The sequence below is a fragment of the Carcharodon carcharias genome, chromosome 19 (genome assembly GCF_017639515.1).
Source record: "Carcharodon carcharias isolate sCarCar2 chromosome 19, sCarCar2.pri, whole genome shotgun sequence".
Taxonomy (NCBI): Eukaryota; Metazoa; Chordata; class Chondrichthyes; order Lamniformes; family Lamnidae; genus Carcharodon; species Carcharodon carcharias.
The window spans coordinates 10,180,543-10,188,042 of record NC_054485.1 but is presented as its reverse complement, the minus strand read 5'-3'; positions in this window follow the sequence as shown (position 1 = coordinate 10,188,042).

Below are 7,500 nucleotides of genomic sequence, written 5' to 3'. Positions count from 1 at the left end.
ACAATCACTCTCGCTCTCTCACACACTGACTCTCCCTCTCACACACATTCACTCTCTCTCACACACACTCCCTCTCTCACTCACACACATTCACTCTCTCACACACACTCACTCTCTCACACACACTCACTCTCTCACACACACTCACTCTCCCACACACACTCACTCTCTCTCTCACACACACATTCTCTCTTTCACTCACACACATTCACTCTCTCTCACACACACTCACTCTCTCACTCACACACATTCACTCTCTCACACACACTCACTCTCTCACACACAGTCACTCTCACACACACTCACTCTCCCACACACACTCACTCTCTCTCTCTAACACACACATACTCTCTTTCACTCACACACTTTCACTCTCTCACACACACATTCTCTCTCTCACTCACACACATTCACACTCCCACACACACTCACTCCTTCACACACACTCACTCTCCCACACACACTCACTCACTCTCTCACACACATTCACTCTCTCTCACACACACTCCCTCTCTCTCTGAAACACATTCACAATCTCTCACACACACTCTCTCTCTCTCTCTCACACACACATTCACACTCTCTAACACACACTCTCTCTTTCACTCACACACATTCACTCTCTCATACACACTCACTCTCTCACACACACTCACTCTCCCACACACAATCACTCTCTCTCTCATACACACTGACTCTCTCTCTCACACACATTCACACTCTCTCACACAGACCCTCTCTCTCACTCACACACATTCACTCTCTCACACACACTCACTCTCTCACAGATACTCACTCTCTCACACACACTCACTCTCCCACACACACTCACTCTCTCTCTCTCGCACACACATTCTCTCTCTCACTCACACACATTCACTCTCTCACACACACTCACTCTCCCACACACACTCACTCTCTCTCTCACACACACTCACTCTCTCTCTCACACACATTCACACTCTCTCACACACACTCTCTCTCTCACTCACACACATTCAATCTCTCACACACACTCACACTCTCACACACACTCACTCTCCCACACACACTCACTCTTCTTCTCTCACACACTTACTATCTCACTCACACACATTCACTCTCTCTCACACAGACCCTCTCTCTCACTCACACACATTCACTGTCTCACACACACTCACTCTCTCACAGACACTCACTCTCTCACACACACTCACTCTCCCACACACACTCACTCTCTCTCTCTCACACACACATTCTCTCTTTCGCTCACACACATTCACTCTCTCTCACACAGACCCTCTCTCTAACTCACACACATGCACTCTCTCTCGCACACTCACTCTCTCACAGACACTCACTCTCACACACACTCACTCTCCCACACACACTCACTCTCTCTCTCTCACACACACATACTGTCTTTCACTCACACACTTTCACTCTCTCACACACACACTCACTCTCTCTCTCTCTCACACACAGTCTCTCTCACACACATTCACTCTCTCACACACACTCACTCTCTCATTCATACACATTCACTCTCTCTCACACACACTCACTATCTCACACACACTCACTCACTCACTCACACACTCACTCTCTCTCACACACACTCACTCTCTAACACACACTCACTCTCTCTTACACACACTAACTCTCTCTCTCACACACACACACTCTCACTCTCTCACACACTCTCTCTCACATCCAATCACTCTCCCACACACACTCACTCTCCCTCTCACACACACTCACTCTTTCTCTCACACACACTCTCTCTCACACACACTCACTCTCTCACACACACTCACTCTCTCACACACACTCACTCTCCCACACACAATCACTCTGTCTCTCACACACACTCACTCTCTCTCACACACACATTCACTCTTTCTCAAACACACTCTCTCTCACTCACACAAATTCACTATCTCACACACACTCACTCTTTCACACACACTCACTCTCTCACACACACTCACTCTCCCACACACACTTGCTCTGTCTCTCTCACACACACATTCTCTCTCTCACTCACACACTTTCACTCTCTCACACACACTCACTCTATCTCACACACACTCACTCCCTCACACACACACTCCCTCTCTCTCACACACACTCTCTCTCACACACTCACTCTCTCTCTCTCTCACACACACTCACTATCTCATTCATACACATTCACTCTCTCTCACACACACTCACTCTCTCTCTCACACACATTCACACTCTCTCACACACACTCTCTCTCTCACTCACACACATTCACTCTCTCACACACACTCACTCGCTCACACACACTCACTCTCCCACACACAATCACTCTCGCTCTCTCACACACTGACTCTCTCTCTCACACACATTCACTCTCTCTCACACAGACCCTCTCTCTCACTCACACACATTCACTCTCTCACACACACTCACTCTCTCACAGACACTCACTCTCTCACACACACTCACTCTCCCACACACACTCACTCTCTCTCTCTCACACACACATTCTCTCTTTCACTCACACACATTCACTCTCTCTCACACAGACCCTCTCTCTCACTCACACACATTCACTCTCTCACACACACTCACTCTCTCACAGACACTCACTCTCACACACACTCACTCTCCCACACACACTCACTCTCTCTCTCTAACACACACATACTCTCTTTCACTCACACACTTTCACTCTCTCACACACACATTCTCTCTCTCACTCACACACATTCACACTCCCACACACACTCACTCTTTCACACACACTCACTCTCCCACACACACTCACTCACTCTCTCACACACATTCACTCTCTCTCACACACACTCACTCTCTCTCTCACACACATTCACACTCTCTCACACACACACTCTCTCTCTCTCTCACACACATTCACTCTCTCTCACACACACTCTCTCTCTCACTCACACACATTCACTCTCTCAGACACACTCACTCTCTCACACACACTCACTCTCCCACACACACTCACTCTCTCTCTCATACACACTGACTCTTTCTCTCACACACATTCACTCTCTCACACAGACCCTCTCTCTCACTCACACACATTCACTCTCTCACACACACTCACTCTCTCACAGATACTCACTCTCTCACACACACTCACTCTCCCACACACTCTCACTGTCTCTCTCTCGCACACACATTCTCTCTCTCACTCACACACATTCACTCTCTCACACACACACTCTCCCACACACACTCACTCACTCTCTCACACACACACATTCTCTCTCTCACTCACACACAATCACTCTCTCACACACACTCACTCTTTCACATACACTCACTCTCACACACACTTACTCTCTCACACACATTCACTCTCTCTCTCACACACTCACTCTCTCTCTCACACACATTCACACTCTCTCACACACACTCTCTCTCTCTCTCACACACATTCGCACTCTCTCACACACACTCTCTCTCTCACTCACACACATTCACTGTCTCAGACACACTCACTCTCACACACACTCACTCTCCCACACACAATCACTCTCTCTCTCATACACACTGACTCTCTCTCTCACACACATTCACACTCTCACACACACTCACTCTCCCACACACATTCACTCTCTCTCTCACAAACACTCACTCTCTCTCTCACACACATTCACACTCTCTCACACACACTCTCTCACTCACACACATTCAATCTCTCACACACACTCACTCGCTCACACACTCACTCTCCCACACACAATCACTCTCGCTCTCTCACACACTGACTCTCCCTCTCACACACATTCACTCTCTCTCACACAGACCCTCTCTCTCACTCACACACATTCACTCTCTCACACACACTCACTCTCTCTCACACACTCACTCTCTCACACACACTCACTCTCCCACACACACTCACTCTCTCTCTCTCACACACACATTCTCTCTTTCACTCACACACATTCACTCTCTCTCACACACTCTCTCTCACTCACACACATTCACTCTCTCACACACACTCACTCTCTCACAGACACTCACTCTCACACACACTCACTCTCCCACACACACTCACTCTCTCTCTCTAACACACACATACTCTCTTTCACTCACACACTTTCACTCTCTCACACACACATTCTCTCTCTCACTCACACACATTCACACTCCCACACACACTCACTCCTTCACACACACTCACTCTCCCACACACACTCACTCACTCTCTCACACACATTCACTCTCTCTCACACACACTCCCTCTCTCTCTCAAACACATTCACAATCTCTCACACACACTCTCTCTCTCTCTCTCACACACATTCACACTCTCTCACACACACTCTCTCTCTCACTCACACACACTCACTCTCTCACACACACTCACTCTCCCACACACAATCACTCTCTCTCTCATACACACTGACTCTCTCTCTCACACACATTCACACTCTCTCACACAGACCCTCTCTCTCACTCACACACATTCACTCTCTCACACACACTCACTCTCTCACAGATACTCACTCTCTCACACACACTCACTCTCCCACACACACTCACTCTCTCTCTCTCGCACACACATTCTCTCTCTCACTCACACACATTCACTCTCTCACACACACTCACTCTCCCACACACACTCACTCTCTCTCACACACACACTCACTCTCTCTCTCACACACACACACTCTCTCACACACACTCTCTCTCTCACTCGCACACATTCAATCTCTCACACACACTCACTCGCTCACACACACTCACTCTCCCACACACAATCACTCTCGCTCTCTCACACACTGACTCTCCCTCTCACACACATTCACTCTCTCTCACACAGACCCTCTCTCTCACTCACACACATTCACTGTCTCACACACACTCACTCTCTCACAGACACTCACTCTCTCACACACACTCACTCTCCCACACACACTCACTCTCTCTCTCTCACACACACATTCTCTCTTTCGCTCACACACATTCACTCTCTCTCACACAGACCCTCTCTCTAACTCACACACATGCACTCTCTCACGCACACTCACTCTCTCACAGACACTCACTCTCACACACACTCACTCTCCCACACACACTCACTCTCTCTCTCTCACACACACATACTCTCTTTCACTCACACACTTTCACTCTCTCACACACACACTCACTCTCTCTCTCTCTCACACAGTCTCTCTCACACACATTCACTCTCTCACACACACTCACTCTCTCTCTCTCTCACACACACTCACTATCTCATTCATACACATTCACTCTCTCTCACACACACTCACTCTCTCACACACACACACTCGCTCTCTCACACACACTCTCTCTCTCACACACAATCACTCTGTCTCTCACACACACTCACTCTCTCTCTCACACACATTCACTCTTTCTCAAACACACTCTCTCTCTCACTCACACAAATTCACTCTCTCACACACACTCACTCTTTCACACACACTCACTCTCTCACATACACTCACTCTTCCACACACACTCACACTCTCTCTCACACACACACATTCTCTCTCTCACTCACACACATTCACATTCTCACACACACTCACTCTTTCACACACACTCACTCTCCCACACACACTCACTCACTCTCTCACACACATTCACTCTCTCTCGCACACACTCACTCTCTCTCTCACACACATTCACACTCTCTCACACACACTCTCTCTCTCTCTCTCACACACATTCGCACTCTCTCACACACACTCTCTCTCTCACTCACACACATTCACTGTCTCCGACACACTCACTCTCTCACACACACTCACTCTCCCACACACAATCACTCTCTCTCTCATACACACTGACTCTCTCTCACACACACATTCACACTCTCTCACACAGACCCTCTCTCTCACTCACACACATTCACTCTCACACACACTCACTCTCTCACAGATACTCACTCTCTCACACACACTCACTCTCCCACACACACTCACTCTCTCTATCTCGCACACACATTCTCTCTCTCACTCACACACATTCACTCTCTCACACACACTCACTCTCCCACACACATTCACTCTCTCTCTCACACACACTCACTCTCTCTCTCACACACATTCACACTCTCTCACACACACTCTCTCTCTCACTCACACACATTCAATCTCTCACACACACTCACTCGCTCACACACTCACTCTCCCACACACAATCACTCTCGCTCTCTCACACACTGACTCTCCCTCTCACAAACATTCACTCTCTCTCACACAGACCCTCTCTCTCACTCACACACATTCACTCTCTCACACACACTCACTCTCTCACAGACACTCACTCTCTCACACACACTCACTCTCCCACACACACTCACTCTCTCTCTCTCACACACACATTCTCTCTTTCACTCACACACATTCACTCTCTCTCACACAGACCCTCTCTCTCACTCACACACATTCACTCTCTCACACACACTCACTCTCTCACAGACACTCACTCTCACACACACTCACTCTCCCACACACACTCACTCTCTCTCTCTAACACACACATACTCTCTTTCACTCACACACTTTCACTCTCTCACACACACATTCTCTCTCTCACTCACACACATTCACACTCCCACACACACTCACTCCTTCACACACACTCACTCTCCCACACACACTCACTCACTCTCTCACACACATTCACTCTCTCTCACACACACTCCCTCTCTCTCTCAAACACATTCACAATCTCTCACACACACTCTCTCTCTCTCTCTCACACACATTCACACTCTCTCACACACACTCTCTCTCTCACTCACACACATTGACTCTCTCAGACACACTCACTCTCTCACACACACTCACTCTCCCACACACAATCACTCTCTCTCTCATACACACTGACTCTCTCTCTCACACACATTCACACTCTCTCACACAGACCCTCTCTCTCACTCACACACATTCACTCTCTCACACACACTCACTCTCTCACAGATACTCACTCTCTCACACACACTCACTCTCCCACACACACTCACTCTCTCTCTCTCGCACACACATTCTCTCTCTCACTCACACACATTCACTCTCTCACACACACTCACTCTCCCACACACACTCACTCTCTCTCTCACACACACTCACTCTCTCTCTCACACACACACACTCTCTCACACACACTCTCTCTCTCACTCGCACACATTCAATCTCTCACACACACTCACTCGCTCACACACACTCACTCTCCCACACACAATCACTCTCGCTCTCTCACACACTGACTCTCCCTCTCACACACATTCACTCTCTCTCACACAGACCCTCTCTCTCACTCACACACATTCACTGTCTCACACACACTCACTCTCTCACAGACACTCACTCTCTCACACACACTCACTCTCCCACACACACTCACTCTCTCTCTCTCACACACACATTCTCTCTTTCGCTCACACACATTCACTCTCTCTCACACAGACCCTCTCTCTAACTCACACACATGCACTCTCTCACGCACACTCACTCTCTCACAGACACTCACTCTCAC